The sequence below is a fragment of the Dendrobates tinctorius genome, unplaced genomic scaffold, assembly GCF_039654945.1.
Source record: "Dendrobates tinctorius isolate UK_male_01 unplaced genomic scaffold, ASM3965494v1 ptg000038l, whole genome shotgun sequence".
Lineage (NCBI taxonomy): Eukaryota > Metazoa > Chordata > Amphibia > Anura > Dendrobatidae > Dendrobates > Dendrobates tinctorius.
In genome coordinates, this window is record NW_027361706.1 from 325,267 (window position 1) to 345,886 (window position 20,620).

General features: G+C 49.8%; 1 pseudogene; it reads left to right on the forward strand.

The window, feature by feature from the left end:
- The window catches only part of LOC141088155 (NADP-dependent alcohol dehydrogenase-like), a 32,133-nt pseudogene extending 13,085 nt beyond the window's left edge, over positions 1-19,048 (forward strand).
- The last annotated feature ends 1,572 nt before the right edge of the window (positions 19,049-20,620 follow it).

Here is a 20,620-nt window from a genome sequence, read left to right on the forward strand (position 1 = left end):
ACCCCCGTCCCCAGCGATGTCGCTGGTGAGATCTGCCAGTGTGGCAGCTCACTAGCGACCACTTAGCGATGCACCAGCGATCCTGACCGCGTCATATCGCTGGTCGGGATCGCTGGTACATCGCTAAGTGTGACAGTACCTTTAGGCCTCATTCAGATGTTTTGGGGTTGTTTTTGCATGCAAAGAGAAAATTTTCATCCATTTTTGGTCAATGTGTCCGCTTTTTCCATCACGGTACAATCGTTTTTTCCTCTATCCAAAAAATAAGTTCTCCTACCCTTTAAGCAGTAAAAAAAAATATGCAGTTCATTTGCTTTTTTTTTTATAGACCCACATTATTGTACTTACCTGGGTCATCACTTATTATTTCTATCAGCTCATCTTCTTCCTGAACCTTTGTTTTGTTACTGAAAATAGGAAATAGAGAAAATCTTTAATCTCCTTATCATGGGCAGGAATTCTAGAAGGAAGCAATGTGCAGAATAATGCATTGTCCAACTCCAGGAAATGCACCCTATTAAGAGCGGTTATAGGAAGCTTCGCCCCCAGCAATTTGCCTCCAGCAGTTCGCCCCAGGTACATTTTGCCCCCAGCATTTGGCCCCCAGGATGTTTCGCCACCGCACATTTCGCCCCCAGCGTTTCGCCCCTGGATGTTTCGCCCCCGGATGTTTCACCTACAGCATTTTGTCCCTGGATGGGTCGCCATCTGATGTTTCGCCCCTAGCATGTTGACCCCTGATGTTTCACCCTCAGCTTTTGGGGTCAACATGCAGGGAACAAAACATATAGGGCTGAACATACCTGAGGGTAAAATATACAGGACCCCAATTGCTGGGGATTCCTGTGGCTGCCTTTTCAGCAGCTCACCCAGTGTCTCATCTGGCTGGCCTTAAAGGAGTATTATCACCCTAGAACACAAAAAAACTGACATACTTACCTGTCACAGCTGCAGCTCCTTGGGTATGGGGCGAAATGTGCGGGGGTGAAATGTGCGGGGTCGAAACACCCTGGGGGCAAAATGCTGGGGGCGAAATGTGCGGGGGCGAACTGCTGGGGGCGAACTGCGGGGGGCGAAACATCCAAATCTCATATAACACAGTCCACATAGTATATAACACAGTCCACATAGTATATAACACAGCCCACATAGTATATAACCCAGCAACATAGTATACTTTATAACACAGTCACATAGTATATAACACAGGCCACATAACATATAACATAGCCTATAAAGTATGTAACACAACCACATAGTATATAACACAGTCCACATAGTATATAACACAGTCCACATAGTATATAACACAGCCCACTTAGTATATAACACAGCCACATAGAATATAACACAGCCCACATAGAATATAATACAGCCCACATAATATATAACACAGCCCACATAGTATATAACACAGCCACATAGTATATAACACAGCCCACATAGTATATAACACAGCCACATAGTATATAGCACAATCCACATAGTATATAACACAGCCACCTAGTATATAACACAGCCCACATAGAATATAATACAGCCTACATAGAATATAATACAGCCCACATAGTATATAAACACAGCCACATAGTATATAACACAGCCACATAGTATATAATACAGCCACATAGTATATAACACAGGCCACATAGTATATAACACAGCCCACATAGTATACAACACAGCCACATAGTATAAAACACAGCCCACATAGTATATAACACAGCCACATAGTATAGTGTATAACACAGCCACATAGTATATAACATAGGCCACATAGTATATAACACAAGCCACATAGTATATAACACAGCCAACATAGTATATAACACAGTCCACATAGTATATAACACAGCCCACATAGTATATAACACAGGCCACATAGTATATAACACAGCCCACATAGTATATAACACAGGCCACATAGTATATAACACAGCCCACATAGTATATAACACAGTCCACATAGTACATAACACAGTCCACATAGTATGTAACACAGCCCACATAGTATATAACACAGCCCACATAGTATATAACACAGTCCACATAATATGTAACACAGCCCACATAGTATATAACACAGCCACATAGTATATAACACAGACACATAGTATATAACACAGCCCACATAGTATATAACACAGCCACATAGTATATAACACAGCCACAAAGTATATAACACAGCCACATAGAATATAACACAGCCACATGGTATATAACACAGCCACACAGTATATAACACAGCCCACATAGTATATAACACAGGCCACATAATATATAACACAGTCCACATAGTAAATAACACAGTCCACATAGTATATAACACAGCCAAATAGTATATAACACAGCCACATAGTATATAACACAGCCACATAGAATATAACACAGTCCACATAGAATATAACACAGCCACATGGTATATAACACAGCCACATAGTATATAACACAGCCACATAGTATATAACACAGGCCACATAATATATAACACAGCCCACATAGTAAATAACACAGTCCACATAGTATATAACACAGCCACATAGAATATAACACAGCCACATAGTATATAACACAGGCCACATAATATATAACACAGCCCACATAGTAAATAACACAGTCCACATAGTATATAACACAGCCACATAGAATATAACACAGCCCACATAATATATAACACAGTCCACATCCCCCCCCCCCCGAGAATGGCCCCACAGTCCAGAACTCACTGATATATTAAAAAACTCCACAATTTTCACCTCTCCTCGTGCCATGCGCTGCTCCCGTCTGGCTCCTACATAAACATAAAAAGTACCAGCACAAAGTCAAGAAAATTTCATGTATATAAACTCAGATACATATCAGAAAATACAGAGAAAAAAATGAGTTTACCATATACAACGAAAAATAAGTATTTATTAATACAGAAGTTCATCAATTACATAAATAGTAAAATGTACAATAAAATATATCATATGTCAATTAGTATGTATGAATACACATGATCCACAAGACTGATGGCCACAGACTATGAGCAGAACATAATAGCAGGACAGAGCAAAAAATAACCTATGTCAAACCAATAGTAATAGAAAGAGTTAATGTAAACATCAGGCAGCTGATTCACTCAGTATCAGGAGGCTCATATAGCCAACCATGCAGTGCAATGGTATGCTGAACAAGTGCCCCTAAATCATAAACATCACCATGGTAGTGTGGGAGGAATGGCCCCCGTCGAGTGTCCGGACCGGAACCAAGGGAGCCGTCATCTGGGTTCCGGGGGAAACTGTCCCCGGGGCACAGAGTTCGAGGACAGGCTGTTGTGACAGACAGATGGGCTGGAGGAGGGAACAATATAAAGGAGGCAGGGAATCCCCAGGACGATGAGTGAGCAGACTGTGACAGAGGCAGCAGGAGACTGTGGGAGCGACTGCAAGATAGAGCGACCTACCAGTGCCAGGGAAGATGCCGACTGAGGACTCCAGAGGGACGGTGGCAGGGCGATCATCCGAGATTTGCTGCCCCGCTCCAGCCCGCGGCTGCAGCCTACCCGCGGTCGCCCGCGGCCGCTGCCATCTCGCTCCACCCCGCGGCAGCGACCTGTTCCCCGCCACCCGCAGTCGCCCTGCTCTCACCAGTGTTCGCGGCAAGTACAGTGCCGCCGCCGGCCACCACTGTCCCGCACCGGTTCGCAGCAGGGGCCGAGCCTCTGCTGGCCGTGGACTCCCCGTCGCAGCCGTTAGCTGCGCGGGTGGTCTGTGATTCGCCACCCTACATCGCTGCCACTTGCCCCAGTCTGGGAACTGCGGCCCATCCGTCCAAGGACTCAGCCGGGGCCTGTGGGGCTCCAGTGTCATCAGAGCGCTGGAGCGTGCGAAGACTACGCCAACGCCTCAGCAACTGGGCCCAGCGACTACTACGCCGAAAGACCACCATCCCGAATGGCGAGGGACGCCTGGACGGCTAAGTTGACTATATATTTACGGACCCGTAGTCAGCCATACCGCGGCCCTATAGTGACCGGCTATTGCCGGAAGTAGTCGTGTTCTACCCGTTTGTGTTTGCTTGTTTTAGAGCCCCTGCGAGGGCAACCCGTGTTACTGTGGCACCCCGGAGGCTTCAGTCGCCACAGAGGTACTGCACCTCCTCCTGAGGTGTGGTGCCCCACCATCCAGGTAAGGTGAGAACTCCTGACCACGCTGCAACACTCGCATCCCACACAACATGGTAGTTCAGCAAAGCCACATTGCGGCTCCTTGCTTAGAGGGTAGCAGAGCACCTTTGGTGGTTCCCTGCTTGGAACACGAAACGTGCTGGGAGGCAGGTGGAGTTTAGACTACATAAAGAGCAGGAAGAGTTAGTTAGTCAGTCAGTCAGCGAGAGAGAGAGAGAGTCACTCGGAGAGGAGTGAGGATTCCTGGAAGAGGGATGGAGGAAGGAGTGCTGCAGCTGCCTCAGTGATCTGAGCCAGCTGGCACAGGAAAGGAAAGAAGGAGAAAGACATTGGACTGAAACCTGACCTTCTATGAGAGGAATTAGTACAGAATGAAGGAGAAAAATGGAACAGAGAGGACGTTGGTTAGAGGAGAAACCTGCCTAGAAGTTCTAAACGCAAGGCCGGGGCCCAGTCCCCGAGGTTGTATGGATACTGAAGGCTCTGCAGCAGACACCGGTGGAGTAGTGAGCTACTCCCATCTAAGACTTGGGGGCACAACAGCAACTTGGATAGTGAGCTGGGACTCAGGAGTAAGGCGTCCCCGAAGCAGGCTACAGCTGTCTGCTGTACAAGTAGAGTTCTTGGGAACATCTGTCAGGAGGCACTCCAGTGTAACTCAGTACTAGGAGTACTTCAGTAAAAGGCGCTATAGAGGAGACATTCAGAAAGGTACATGTTGGCGGAGTGTTCGAAGGGAGCATCCTATCTTGCCTGGAGGTTGACTGAGCCCAGGACCCGGAGGACACAGCACGGAGGCAGGCATCTGTGTGAACTGCAGACTGTGAGTAAAGCTTTGGAACTACATGCCCTGGTGTCCTCCACTTATTCCCGCATCACTACACCCTGCAAAGCTACATCTGGGCAACGGCCTCTACACCGCCTGTGCCTCTCCTCCATTGCTACATCTACACTGCCCTGGGACTACGGCTCCACCTGTGGGGAGCTTCACCATCTTGGCTGCAACCCACCACCAGTCCCAGAGGATCTGCATGCAGCGTCGGTCTAACACCTCACTTGCCGAACACCACAGGTGGCGTCACAAACTATTCATAAACTTTATTTCATTGTTCATTCACCCCCTTTTTTGCCATGGAGCCCCAGGGCCACGGACCGGGTCACAGCTTCCGTGACACTCCCATTGAGATCAACGGGCCCGATACCGAGTACCCCGCTAGGCCCTGGTGTCGGCGCTCCATTACCGCTTTTGGTGATCAAGCCGTGACTGAGGAAAGTTCCCTCTAGTTTTATAAAAGTTATTATAGAAAGCACCAAATTGTCTCGCGACTCGTCACTGCATCCTGCGTACCTGCAATTACCACAGTATCAACAATAAATATATTTATGTATACATTACGTATGCAAAGACCGCTACATGACTAAGTAAAGAATGAAGAGGTTAATTACCCATAATGACTGCCCGTGCTGTGACCACGTTCCCCAACGCACGTTTCGCTTGATATTTCGTCGCTTCCTCAGGGGGCTCCTGTCTCAACGGCTGCACTGCCTGGCACACAGTGAGTGCGCGATGACGTCATCACACACCCGCAATGTCAGAAGCAGAGGGGAATGATGGGAGAGGAGGCATCAGCTGACGCTCTCTCCTCCATCATTGCTTTGAACCGGAACCACCATGAGCACCGCAGGAAAGGCTATTAAATGCAAGGCCGCTATTGCCTGGGAACCATGCAAGCCCCTCAGCATTGAAGATATTGAAGTAGCTCCTCCAAAGGCTCATGAAGTCAGAATAAATCGTGCAGAGCTTGCGATGGCCAACACAGTAACATCTGCAAAAAATTAGAGTTTGCATTTGGAGCTCAATCAGGACTGATGGATGATGGTACAAGCAGATTTACCTGTAAAGGGAAAGCGATTTATCATTACTAGTGTTGAGCTTTCCGATACCGCAAGTATCGGGTATCGGCCGATATTAGCTGTATCGGAATTCCGATACTGACTTCCGATACTTTTTTCGTATCGGATAACGGAATGGGAAGTTCCCATAATGCTATCAGCCCGCTCGCTTTGATTCAGCCAATGGGAATCCTCAGAAGTGTGGGCACATCCTGTTAGGCATGTAAACTATTGGCATGGCTGTGATTGGCTGCTGAAATGATGTCATGATGCACTATAAAAGCCGCCGCCATTTCTGGTCACTCGGCTGTGAATTCAGTTAGGGACAGGCTGCTGTTGAAGACTGTGAGGGACAGTTAGAAATAGCGATTCTCAAAACAATATTGTGCTTTACCCAGGCTACATAAACCACCACTGTAGCTTTCTTTTCCCTTGCAGCAGTGTTTACAGCTGTCTGCAAGGGCTGTGTGAGTGCAGCTCACGCTGTGGAGTGGGTCCTGCAGCCACGTCTGGTTGTAGGCCGCCCAGCGTGCCTCACTGCTGCCTCATACATATTTTTCTTTTTGAGCTGCTTATTTTTAAAAAATTCTATCTAGTGTGCTTCCATCCGTATCAATATACGTTGGTTGCAAACACTAGTAGTAGACAGCGGAGCCTTTCTGCAGCCTTTCAGTGCTAGTGCCCACTTAGCTGCACTATTCACGGCTGTCTGAGAGGTCTCTGACTGTGTGTGAGTGCAGCTCACGCTGAGTAGTGTGTCCTGCAGCTATGTCTGGTTGTAGGCTGCTCAGCGTGTCACTGCCTCACACATTTTTCTTTTATTGCAGCTCATTTTTTCTCCTATTAGTGTGCATCCATCCGTATCCATATATGGTGGTTGCAAACACTCTAGGAGTACACAGCAGAGCCTTTCTGCAGCCTGTCAGTGCTAGTGCCCACTTAGCTGCACTGTTCACGGCTGTCTGAGAGGTCTCTGACTGTGTGTGAGTGCAGCTCACGCTGAGTAGTGTGTCCTGCAGCTACGTCTGGTTGTAGGCTGCTCAGCGTGCGTCACTGCCTCGCACATATTTTTCTTTAATTGCAGATCATTTTTTCTTCTCCTATTAGTGTGCATCCATCCATATCCATCTACATTGGTTGGTTGCAAACACTATATAGGAGTAGAGGAGCCTTTTTTCTGGCTTGTGCCCTTCAGCTGCAGCCAGATTAGTATTACCCAAATTTTTTGGAGCCTCATCTTTTGCATTGTAGGTTACCTGCCAGCATTGTAATAGCTCCAGAAAGTTGGTGATACTCTCACTTTCAAATATTTGATCACATCATTTTAGTTTTTTTTCCCCCCAAAAAAAACAGCAAAGTTCACCAAACACTACATTTGAAAGTTGTGTAGGCCACATTAGCTCCCATTAAAGTGTAGTCGATACACACACTTCATAAAATTAGTGTTTCTTATACCTGTAACCAGCTGTTCAAGAATAAGCACACTAAGTCCCCCCTTTGTACTTTTCTGCCTATCTTTCTCAGTCTAGCAAGATGAAGAAGGCAGGGAGTAAGGCACGTGGGCGTGGAGTTTCAGCAGGGAGAGGGCGTGGGGATTCTGCAGGGAGAGGACGTGGGGATTCTGCAGGGAGAGGACGTGGGGATTCTGCAGGGAGAGGACGTGGGGATTCTGCAGGGAGAGGACGTGGGGAGTCTGTGCCTGCTGTTGGCACCAGTGAGTCAGCATCCCCCAGTTTTAGCAGGCAACAGTCCTTTATGCGCAGCTTTGTAGGACCTCACCGTACCCCACTGCTGCGGGAGGAACAAATTGAAGCCGTTGTGGGATGGATGCCAGCTAACGCATCGACTTCACTTACTTCCACATCCTCTCAGGACCAGAGCACCGAAGAGCAACCATCTGTCTCTTCACCACCTGCCAAAGTGCCCAGGCAGTCAGAGAGCACTGGACAGGAGCCATCACAGTCTCTACTTCTGTTCTTGGAATATGTTGGTTTGGAAAGAGGGGGCCAGCCAAGCAGCATTCCAGATTGTGAAGAAGAGGGAGTATGCAGTGATGCGCAACTTCTTTGTCCCTCTGAATCTGAAGATGGGGGTGGGCCAGTGCCTATGATCAGCACACCTCAGTACGCATCAGATGATGACGAGACACAGTTGCCACTTTCTGTTGCGTACGGTGCTGGCGAGACAACCCAGGAGAAGCAGGTGTTTGAAGAGGGGAGTGTAGATGATGAGGTCCTTGACCCATCATGGCGTGAGGAACAGGAAGGTGGTGGGAGCAACTCTGAGGAAGAGATTCCCCGAACGGCCAAAACCGGAGGGAGAGGGAGAGGGGCAGACTTGGTTGCCTGTAGCCTCCACTTCGGCACACGTTAGGAGCATTCCACTTTCAAAAGGCAAAACGGGCGCTCCCAAGACTTGCAGTGCGTGGTCCTTTTTTGACACAGTTGCAGATGACATTTGCTTTGTCAAATGCAAGCTGTGTCATCAGAGAGTCAAAAGAGGGAAAAATGTCAGCAACCTCAATACCACTAATATGTGGAAACATGTGCGGACCAAGCACGAGGTGGAGTTACACAGACACACTGAAGACGTAGGCCAACGTACAGCACCACCTACCACCTCTTCAGCTCGTGTTGGGGCCTCTTCCTCCAGCTCACACACAGCTGGTTCGGCTTCCTCACAGGATCGCCAAGGAAGAACCTCTGGCACTGTTGTCCGGAGACCCTGTGACATTCCACCCACAGCACCACATTCCAAGTCATCCTCACACTCCCAGGCCACTCGACAGCCATCGGTAGCACAGGCATGGGAGAAAGGTGACCATACTCGGCAAACCATCCCCGAGCACAGGCTCTGAATGCTGGCATTGCCAAACTACTGGCACTTGAAATGCTGTCATTCAGGCTGGTGGAGACTGACACCTTCCGGGACTTCATGGCATTGGCGGACCCACAATACACGGTGCCCAGCCGCTTTTATTTCAGCAGGCGAGCCGTCCCTGCCCTGCAGAAACATGTGGAGGCAAACATAAAACATGCGCTACTAAACGCCGTCAGTAGCAAGGTCCACCTGACCACCGATGCGTGGACCAGTAACCATGGACAGGGACACGATACCTTTCCCTCACTGCCCATTGGGTCAATGTTGCTGAGCCGGGTACAGATCTGGAGAGTGGCGCTGTACGTGATCTGCCAATTCCACGGATTGCAGGAATCCAGTCTGTACACATTGACTCCTCCTCCTACTCAAGTTCCTCTGAAACAGCGCAGCAGGAGCCTGTTATGACCGATATGAGCACAGCCGTGGCCAAACGTCAACAGGCCATACTGAAATTAATTTCTTTGGGGAATCGAAGCCACACAGCGCAGGAGCTCTGGAATGCCATCAAGCAGGAGAGCGACGTGTGGTTTCTGCCAGCGAATCTCCAGCCGGGCTTGGTAGTGTGTGACAATGGCCGAAATCTGGTGGCAGCTCTTGGCCTTTGCAACCTCACTCACATCCCATGTCTGGCACATGTGCTCAACTTGGTCGTGCAGAGCTTTCTGAGCGACTATCCGGATCTTGATGCACTGCTGCACAAGGTCCGCATAGAGTGCGCTCACTTACAGCGTTCCAGCACGGCAAGGTCGCGCCTTGCTGCTCTGCAGCGCCGATTACGCCTTCCGGAACATCGCATCATATGTGACTTACCCACCAGGTGGAATTCTACGTTACATATGTTGGAGCGGTTGTGTGAGCAGCAGGCAGCAATCATGGAGAACCAGCTGCATCAGGCGCAAACAAGTCGCACTGTGCGCCAGTCACACTTCAGCACCACTGACTGGGCCTCTATGAAGGACATCTGCCTCGTTTTGCGTGCCTTCGATGATTCCACGCGGATGGCGAGTGCAGATGATGCACTAGTCAGCATGACTGTCCCCCTTATCTGTCTGCTTCAAAAAACACTGCAAGCACTAAGGGATGAGGTTTTGGAAGAGGTGGAGGATGAGGAGTCCCAAATGCCATCTGCTACTGGACAGTCTGCGCTACGTGCTTCCTCACAAAGGCCTAGGCAGGGGACACTTTGTGAGGCGGATGAGGAGGAGTCGATGGAGGAGGAAGACATCTCTCCAGAGGAGGGAGGTACACAAAGCTCTAGTCAGTATGTACAGCGAGGGTGGGGTGATGCAGAGCAGGCAGAGATCACGCCTCAAGCAGGGGACAGCGGTTCTTTGGCAGTTGGGAGTCTTCAGCACATGGTTGACTTCATGCTGCAGTGCCTGATAAACGACCGTCGCATCGCCCACATTCTCTATACGGCTGATTATTGGGTGTACACCCTCCTAGATCCTCGCTACCGGGACAACTTGCAAACCCTCACACCAACGTTGAACCGGGAGTGTAAACTGCGGGAGTACCAAGACACACTGGTGCAGTCCATCATGTTTTCCATTCCACCCGACAGCAGTGGAGCTAGTGCTTTACAAAGCACCTCTGTGCGTTAAGCCAGTGGAGGAAACTCGGCACAAAGAGGGAGCAGAGGCAGCGCCTCAGCACAAGGCAAGACCACTATGGCCCAAATGTGGCAAAGTTTTGTGTGTCCGCCACAATTGTCTACACCATCACTGACGGCTCCAGTCAGCAGGAGGCAACGTTTCCATCAGATGGTGACAGACTACATGTCTTGCCCTGTGAGTGTACTCCCAGATGGCTCTTCCCCCTTCAAGTTTTGGGTCTCTAAGCTGGATACATGGCCAGAGCTTAGCCAGTATGCATTGGAGGTGCTGGCTTGCCCTGCTGCCAGTGTATTATCGGAACGCGTCTTTACTGCCGCAGGTGGTGTACTAACAGACCGTCGCACGCGACTTTCTTCCGATAACGTTGAAAAGGCTTACTTTTCTGAAAATGAACAAGGCCTGGATCTCCCCAGAATTTGCCAGTCCTCTTCCCGACTAAATAATTGGTTGGCAACTGTATCCAGGTCTCCTGTTGTGTTCATGTTTCTACCACCTGAACTATAATCCCTGGGCTTCAACACAGCCAGTTGTCGCTCAGATGTGTCGTCTGCACAGAGAAAAACACTAGCTCCTGTGTTATTGGGGTTCAGTAATGCCAGCTGCTCCCCTGCTGTGTGGACTGCAAAGTCTCCTGCTCCATCCACATTCAAACTACTACTGATTTTTAACCATGCTTCACTTAGGCCTCTGGCTCCACTGTCTCTAGTATTTCCCCTGGCCTCCAACCCCGCCAGTTGCTGCTCTGAAGTGGCGTCTGCACAATCCACACTTCTTCCTGAGTTACTGGGACTCAGTCACGTCAGTTGATCCCCTGATGTGTGTCCGGCAAGGTCTCCTGGTCTGTCCACATTCCCATTACTAGTAGTATGAATGAGGACAGAGCAGGAGACCTTGCCGGACACACATCAGGGGATCAACTGACAGGACTGAGCCCAAGTAACACAGGAACAAGTGTGGATTGTGCTGACGCCACTTCAGAGCTGTCACTTGTGGGGTTGGAGGCCAGGGGAAATACTAGAGACAGTGGAGCCTGAGGCCTAAGTGGAGCACGGTTACAATCAGTAGTAGTCTACAACCTCTATAAAACGTGCTGCAAGTTGGCCTCAGCCTGCTCCATGCTTCATCCAGGGCTCCAACAACGCCAGTTGGTGTTCAGAAGTGCCGTCTTCACAGAACAAAACACACTAGCTCCTGTGTTAGTGGGATTCAGTAATGCCAGCTGTTCCCCTGCTGTGTAGACGGCAAAGTCTCCTGCTCCATCCACATGCCAACAACATCAGACCTCAGCCTGCTCCATGCCTCATCCTGTGCTCCAACAACGCCAGTTGGTGTTCAGAAGTGCCGTTTTCACAGAGCAAAACACACTAGCTCCTGTGTTAGTGGGGTTCAGTAATGCCAGCTGTTCCCCTGCTGTGTAGATAGCAAAGTCTCCTGCTCCATCCACATGCCAACAACATCAGACCTCAGCCTGCTCCATGCCTCATCCTGTGCTCCAACAACGCCAGTTGGTGTTCAGAAGTGCCGTCTTCACAGAGCAAAACACACTAGCTCCTGTGTTAGTGGGGTTCAGTAATGCCAGCTGTTTCCCTGCTGTGTGAATGGCAATGTCTCCTGCTGCCTCCAAACTCACACTGCAACGCATTTTCTCCTCGCTCCAAGTAGGCCTCAGCCTGCTCGGAGCATTGATCCTGGGCTACAACACAGCCAGTTGTAGCTTGGAAGTGCTGTCCGCACAGATTCAAACACTCGCTCCTGTGTCTGTGGGGTTCAGTAACGCCTGCTGTTCCCCTGCTATGTGGATGGCAAAGTCTCCTGCTGCCTCCAAAATCACACTACTACTGATTTTCCACCGTGCTCCACTTAGGCCTCTGGCTCTACTGTCTCTAGTATTTCCCCTGGCCTCCAACCCCGCCAGTCGCTGCTCTGAAGTGGCGTGTGCACAGTCCACACTTGTTCCTGTGTTACTGTGGCTCAGGCACGTCAGTTGATTCACTGATGTGTGTCCGGCAATGTCTGCCGCTCTGTCCCCATTCCCATTACTAGTAGTCGGAATGTGGACAGAGCAGGAGACCTTGCCGGACACACATCAGTGGATCAACTGACGTGACTGAGCCCCAGTCACACAGGAACAAGTGTGGATTGTGCACACGCCATTTCAGAGCGGCGACTGGCGGGGTTGTAGGCCAGGGGAAATACTAGAGACAGTAGAACCAGAGGCCCAAGTGGAGCCCGGTTAAAATCAGTAGTTGTGTACAACCAATATAAAACTAGCTCGAAGTAGGCCTCAGCCTGCTGCATGATTGACCCCTGGGCTCCAACATCGCCAGTTGCAGCTCAGAAGTGTCTTTTGCACGGGTACTCCCTCCTGCTCAGCCTGGTTCCAGCACCGTCAGCTGGTTCCCGGCAGAGCCTTTGGCCTAGGTGCCTCCTTCTTGGTATCCGAGTTCCAGCAACGTCTGCTGGTCCTTGGTAGTGCTTTTTAGCACAGGTACCTCCTGCTTAGAAACCGTGTTCCAGCACCGTCAGCTGGTCCACGGTTGTGCCATTGGCTCTTGTTCCTTGTGCTGCCCCTCTGAGTTCCAGCACCGTCAGCTGGTTCTCGGTAGTTCCATTGACTCTTGTAGCTTCTGCTACCCATCCGGGTTCCAGCACCGTCAGCTGGTTCTCGGCAGTGTCTTTGGCACGGGTACTCCCTCCTGCCCAGCCTGGTTCCAGCACGCCTGTTTCCGGGTAGTGTCAATGTAACTTTGCCACCGATACGTTGTCCTGTCGTGTTGCGGTCGGGTTTGCCGAGTCTATGGTGCCTGCAGTTTTGGTGCTTTCTATGTGGGCTGCGGGTTCTGGTAATAAAGGCTGGTTCTGTAGTGCCAATAGGACAAGCACCCCCTGTTGGACTGTGGGTTTCGGAAACTGCGTCCTGCTCGCGGCCTTGCAACTTTGTTGATCATGGGTACCTTCTGCTACCCATCTGGGTTCCAGCACCGTCTGCTGGTTCCCGGCAGAGCCTTTGGCATTGTTGCCTCCTTGTCGGTATCCGAGTTCCAGCAACGTCTGCTGGTTCTTGGTAGTGCTTTGCAGCACAGGTAACTCCAGCTTAGAAACCGTGTTCCAGCACCGTCAGTTGGTCCACGGTTGTGCCATTGGCTCTTGTTCCTTCTGCTGCCCCTCTGGGTTCCAGCACCGTCAGCTGGTTCTCGGTAGTTCCATTGACTCTTGTAGCTTCTGCTACCCATCCGGGTTCCAGCACCGTCAGCTGGTTCTCGGCAGTGTCTTTGGCACGGGTACTCCCTCCTGCCCAGCCTGGTTCCAGCACGCCTGTTTCCGGGTAGTGTCAACGTAACTTTGCCACCGATACGTTGTCCTGTCGTGTTGCGGTCGGGTTTGCCGAGTCTATGGTGCCTGCAGTTTTGGTGCTTTCTATGTGGGCTGCGGGTTCTGGTAATAAAGGCTGGTTCTGTAGTGCCAATAGGACAAGCACCCCCTGTTGGACTGTGGGTTTCGGAAACTGCGTCCTGCTCGCGGCCTTGCAACTTTGTTGATCATGGGTACCTTCTGCTGCCCATCCGGGTTCCAGCACCGTCTGCTGGTTCCCGGCAGAGCCTTTGGCATTGTTGCCTCCTTGTCGGTATCCGAGTTCCAGCAATGTCTGCTGGTTCTTGGTAGTGCTTTTCAGCACAGGTAACTCCTGCTTAGAAACCGTGTCCCAGCACCGTCAGTTGGTCCACGGTTGTGCCATTGGCTCTTGTTCCTTCTGCTGCCCCTCTGGGTTCCACCAGCACCGTCAGCTGGTTCTCGGTAGTTCCATTGACTCTTGTAGCTTCTGCTACCCATCCGGGTTCCAGCACCGTCAGCTGGTTCTCGGCAGTGTCTTTGGCACGGGTACTCCCTCCTGCCCAGCCTTGTTACAGCACGCCTGCTGTTTCCGGGTAGTGTCAACGTCACTTTGCCACCGATACGTTGTCCTGTCGTGTTGCGGTAGGGTTAGCCGAGTCTATGGTGCCTGCAGTTTCGGTGCTTCCTATTTGGGCTGCGGGTTCTGGTAAAAAAGGCTGGTTCCATAGTGCCAATAGGACAAGCACCCCCTGTAGGACTGTGGGTTTCGGTAACTTCGGCCTGCTCGCGGATGCAAAACTTTGTTAATCATGGGTACCTTCTGCTACCCATCCGGGTTCCAGCAACGTCAGCTGGTTCCCGGCAGAGCCTTTGGCCTAGGTGCCTCCTTGTCGGTATCCGAGTTCCAGCAACGTCTGCTGGTCCTTGGTAGTGCTTTGGAGCACAGGTACCTCCTGCTTAGTAACGGTGTTCCAGCACCGTCAGCTGTTCCACGGTTGTCCCATTGGCTCTTGTTCCTTCTGCTACCCATCCGGGTTCCAGCACCGTCAGCTGGTTTTCGGCAGTGCCTTTGGCCTAGGTGCCTCCTTTTTGGTATCCGAGTTCCAGCAACGTCTGCTGGTCCTTGGTAGTGCTTTGGAGCACAGGTACCTCCTGCTTAGTAACTGTGTTCCAGCACAGTCAGCAGGTCCACGGTTGCGCCATTGGCTCTTGTTCATTCTGCTGCCACTTCGGGTTCCAGTACCGTCAGCTTGTTTTCGACAGTTCCTCAGCCTTCTTGTAACTTCTGCTACTTTTCCAAGTTCAAGCTTGTGGAAATGGTTTTTGATTCTCACTCTGGATCTCCATGAAAATGACCCTGAAGACAAATACCCTGAAGACCACACAGAAGAATACCTAAAAGATGACCCTGAAGAAGATGACCAAGAGGACAAAGAACAGGAAGACAACCACCAAGATGCAGAACAACAAGAGACAGAAGACCAAGAAGCATAAAAAACAAAAGCAGAAGAACATTAAGCATAAGACTAAAAATCTGAGCAAAGGATATTATCAAATTTATTAGCAGAAGAAGACTAAGCAGTGTATGGGGGGGTGTTATGAAAGAGTCACCGAAGGAGGAAAAAACAAAAATACAAGCCAAGTCCAGAAAAACTGGAGAGGTTGGTAGCTATCGGATTGCAGACCCCTGATCCTATCCACAACAACTAACAGTAGCCGTGGGGGGTTCCTACGATGCCCTAGACCCCTCGATCACAGCCAGAGAACAAAATAGGCCTAAAGAAAGAAAGGTGAAATCTAAACTGCCCCAGAGCAGACCCCAAAGCAATAGGCAGCCCCCAACAAATAATGACGGTGAAGCAAGATGAAAACACTAACACAGATAGAAAGATAGGTTGAGCAAACGATGGGGCCTAAGCTAACTAAAAAGGACAGGATAGAAAAGCTGCTGTCTGCAATCCGTAAAAAACCCTACCAAAAACCCTACCAAAAAATGTCCCAACCGTCTGATAGGAAAAACAGGCCCTGAAGTCGCTATATCAGCACTCAGGTAAATTCTGAAGACAGAGCCAAGAGACAAAAATGGAACTCAGCACACCCCCGACCGGGGATGGCTGAACTCCAAAAAACAAGGTAAACAAAACAAAACTAATAAGTTCAATAGCAGAGCAAAAATTTATCTTTGGGAAGCAGGAATCAGACTGGTCTCCAAGAATCCAGCAGAGAAATCACCAGCGACTCAGAAGGGCGTCGGCTGCCTTATATCCAGTCAGAATTTCCTGTTACCCAGTCATCATCTACCAGAACAAGTTTTTGGTAATCAGCCTCACTACCTTCCTTCACCAGAAGAGGGAGTTCATCAGACAGCGACGGTGAAGGGGAAAATGAACTCACAACAGGGGTGTGTCCGTTCCTCCTCGTGGTGCCCCTGGAAAAGGCCTGCTGCTGCAGGACAAACTGAACGCGGACAAATCCTGTTGTAAATCTTTTGTGACAGGCTGAACGGAAGGTGTAATCTTCAAACTTTTATAGATAACAACTACAGGAATGCCTGACACAAATAAGAATATGATGAAGAAGAATAGGAAGAAGATGAAGAAGTAGAATATGATGAAGAATAATAGTTGAATAAGAAGAATATGAAGAATGTAAAAAAAAAAAAGAAAAAGAAGAAAAAAATGAAGAAAAAGAAGAAGAAGTTGATGAAAAAGATGCTGCTGCTGAGGATCATGAAGGAGAAAGTGTGGGAGAAGTAAAAAAGAAGGTAAAGAGCATGGAAGTAGTGAAACATACATATCTGACAAAAAATTAAAGACTTTAACATAGTCAATATCTTTGTAACTACGAACGTCTTTAAAAAAAAAAAAAATCCTGCTATTCCATTTGATTGGGCTAAACCTCTATGGCTTTAATGTCTCCTACACCTCCCGCAATACATTCTACATTATTATTAGTTGTTTTTCTTCATGTAGAATTAACCTACAGGGAAAGAAAGGGTTTGTTTTAATTCCGATATTTCTGTTCCATTGACTTGAATGGGACTTCCGGGATCGGAATCTGCGATACCCGATACTTTTTTTTAGATCGGCCGATCCATTCCGATACGATATTTTTCAGTATCGGGTGGTATAGCTCAACACTAATCATTACGCATGCACAAGTACATTTACTGAATACACAGTGGTGTCTGACATTTGCGTTGCCAAAGTGGATCTGTGGCGCCCCTGAGGCTCAGTCGCCACAGAGGTACTGCACCTTCTCCTAAGGTGTAGTGCCCCACCACCTAGGTAAGTAGGGAACTCCTTTCCACACTCCAACACCTGCACCCCACACACAGGATAGTTCAGCAGGACCACATTGCGGCTCCATGCTTAGAGGGTAGCAGCGCACCTTTCGTGGGTCCTTGCTTCGTAACACGAGATGTGCTGGGAGGTGGGTGGAGTTGAGATATATAAAAGGTTGGGAAGGTTTAGAATTACAGATCAGTCTGGAGGTTCAGTCTGACAGAGGGTCAGAAAGGAAGGAAGGGAGCCAGTCGGGAGGCGTGGGGATCCCTGGAAGAAGGGATGGAGGAAGGAGTGCTGCAGCTGCCTCAGTGACCTGAGCCATCTGGCACGGAAAAGGAATAGAAGGAGAAAGACGTAGAACTGCAACCTAAGCTTCCATAAGAGAGAGAAGAAACAGTGCGGAACGAAGGAGTAGTAGAACAGAGAGGAGTTGTGGGTTGGAAGAGGAACCCTGCCTATAGGTTCTCAGCGCAAGGCCAGGGACCGGTCCCCGAGGTTGTATGGACACTTATGGTTCTGCAGCAGACACCGGTGGAGTAGTTGGCTGTAAATGCTCTACTCTCATCTAAGACTTGGGGCACAACAGCAACTGAATAGAGAGCCAGGACTCCGGAGAAGGGAGTCCCCAAGAGAGGCTACAGCTGTCTGCCATACGAGTAGAGTTGTTAGGAACATCTGACAGGAGGAACTTCAGAGTACCACGGTGCTCGAGCTCTTCACACTAAAAGGCGCAATAGAGGAGTCGTTCAGGAAAGGTACATGTTGGCGGAGTGTTGGAGAGGATAATCCTGACTAGCCCGGGAGGTTGATTGAGTCTCTACCCCGGAGTCAGGCACCAGTGTGTACCATGAACTGTGAGTAAAGCTTTGGAACTGCAAGCCCTGGTGTCTTCCATTCATTTGTGCGCCAACACTGTCAGCACCGCTACATCTGGCTACCAACATTCCTCACACCGCCTACGCCTATACACTGTCCTGGGGTTACAGCTTCACCTGTGGGGAGCTACACCATCTATGCTGCAACACACCATCAGCCCCAGAGGATCTGCACGCAGCGTTGGCTTACCATCTTGCTTGCCAAACACCACAGGTGGCGTCACAAACTATCACATAAACTATATTACAAACCACCATTGATTTGGGCGCCCAGGGCCACGGACCGGGTCACAGCTGCTGTGACTTATCCCACTTACATTGGCCCGGTACCGAGTACCCCACAGCCCTTGGAGGGCGACCCAGATGCCCGTGCCCTTGTTGAAGTTTGTCTTATAGGCTGTGGATTTGCTACTGGATATGGTGCAGCTGTCAACACTGCTAAGGTGACCAAGCGCTCTAGTTGTGCTGTTTTTGGCTTGGGAGGAGTTGGTTGTTCAGCAATTGTAGGATGCAAGCGCTACACGAATCATTGGCGTAGGTTCACATAAGGATAAGTATCCAAAAGCCCTACAACTGGGAGCCACTGAGTGCCTAAACCCAAAGGATTATGATAAACCCATCCATGAGGTCATTACAGAGCTAACTAACGGAGGAGTGGATTTTGCCATTGAATGTGCAGGACGCACTGAAACCATGCTGACTGCTCTCCAGTGTACTTACTGTGGAAATGGTGTTGCTGTTGTGTTGGGTGTGGCATCTCCCAAGGACACACTTTGTTTGCATCCAGGTTTGCTTGTCACAGGGCGTACCTTGAAAGGATCTATATTTGGAGGCTACAAGGGTTCTGATATCCCAAAACTGGTTACAGATTATATGAACAAAAGGAACAATCTGGAACATTTAGTAAGCAAGAAGCTAGCCCTGGAAAAAATCAATGAAGCATTTGAACTGCTTAGCAGTGGGGCAGGAGCTCGGAGTATTGTGATATTCTAATCGTACTGCAAGTGAAAATATGGAAGTAGACCATGGAGCTGTCCTTGTAGAAATGCACTTTACAGCTTCTGATTAATCATATCTTATATGCATACATTCTCCTATCTGATTGGTGTATGATTTTTTTGTTCACAGTGATAGAATCCACTTAAGAATTTCGGCATTTGCTTTGGTTCAACTTCTATACTAATGCAGACACCGGTATAGTTCAATGTGGCGGCGGTGGGGGGAGTCGCCACTAGCGGCAGGTGGGCCCCCCCGCCTCACGGGCCCCCCCGCCTCACGGGCCCCATAGCGGATGTGTGATGTGCCGCTACCCGGGGGCCCCTGGGTTAGCGGGGAACCTAGGCAGCTGCCTGGTCTGCCTGCCCCTAACGCCGTTACTGCTCCTGGGACTCGCCATGGTGGGAGGAAAGAGGATCAGGGTGAGGATTCTGTGGTCCAGACTCCTGGCTAGTGAGACTGGACCGTGTGGAAGACAGGTAGTGCTGGGAAATACTGGAAGCATTATCTGCCATTTAACCAACCACCTGTTTGCACTGATCTGGCTTTAAGAGTGGTGTCCTGCAACCCTCTGCAAAATGGGACAGGAACCTACGTCTCATGGATGATCGTGTTTGTTGTGTTCCCAAAGCATGCATAGTTTCACTTGGCCAACGGCTTTGGCCTCTGCGTGCACCATCAGCAGCACGTAAACTTCTCTGTCCCTTACCCCACGCCTTGTGCTTTTTTAAATTACGTATATAATTTATGCATGCAAATTTTCTGGTATTAATAGGTAAAAGAAAATATGTTGCCTTGAAAAGGACTTTTGTTTTTAGCTTACAGCAGCAGTATACCTATGGAAGGCCTGTAAGGCAATAAATCCTGCCTGTATGCCTCTAATCCAAAACTACTTGAGAATGGCACTTGAGCACCCGCGATACTCAATCGAGTAACGAGTGTAACCAAGCACCACGATCAGTGGCGTAGCAACTGTTTGTGGCGCCCGGGGCGGTCGAAAAATTTGCCGCCCCTTTGGTCGTTGATAATACATAAGGGGCTGGGGGCCCCACCTATAGCGTCAGACAGAGGGCCCCCACCAAACAGCGCCACACAGAGGGTCCCCACCAAACAGCGCCACACAGAGGACCCCCACCAAACAGCGCCACACAGAGGGCCCCCACCAAACAGCGTCACACAGAGGGCCCCCACCAAACTGCGCCACACAGAGGGCCCCCACCAAACAGCGCCACACAGAGGGCCCCCACCAAACAGCGTCACACAGAGGACCCCCACCAAACAGTGCCACACAGAGGGCCCCCACCAAACAGCGCCACACAGGGGGCCCCCACCAAACAGCGTCACACAGAGGGCCCCCACCAAACAGCGCCACACAGAGGACCCCCACCAAACACAGTCACACAGAGGGCCCCCACCTACAGCGCCACACAGAGGGCCCCCACCACATAGCAAGTGCCAACCATGATGCTACCAAAGAAAGGAAACCAAAATAAATGTCTCACGAAGATAAACCCTGTATACCCGTCATTGCGAGGTGGTCACCTGCCCAGGACCCCCATGTATTAGCAA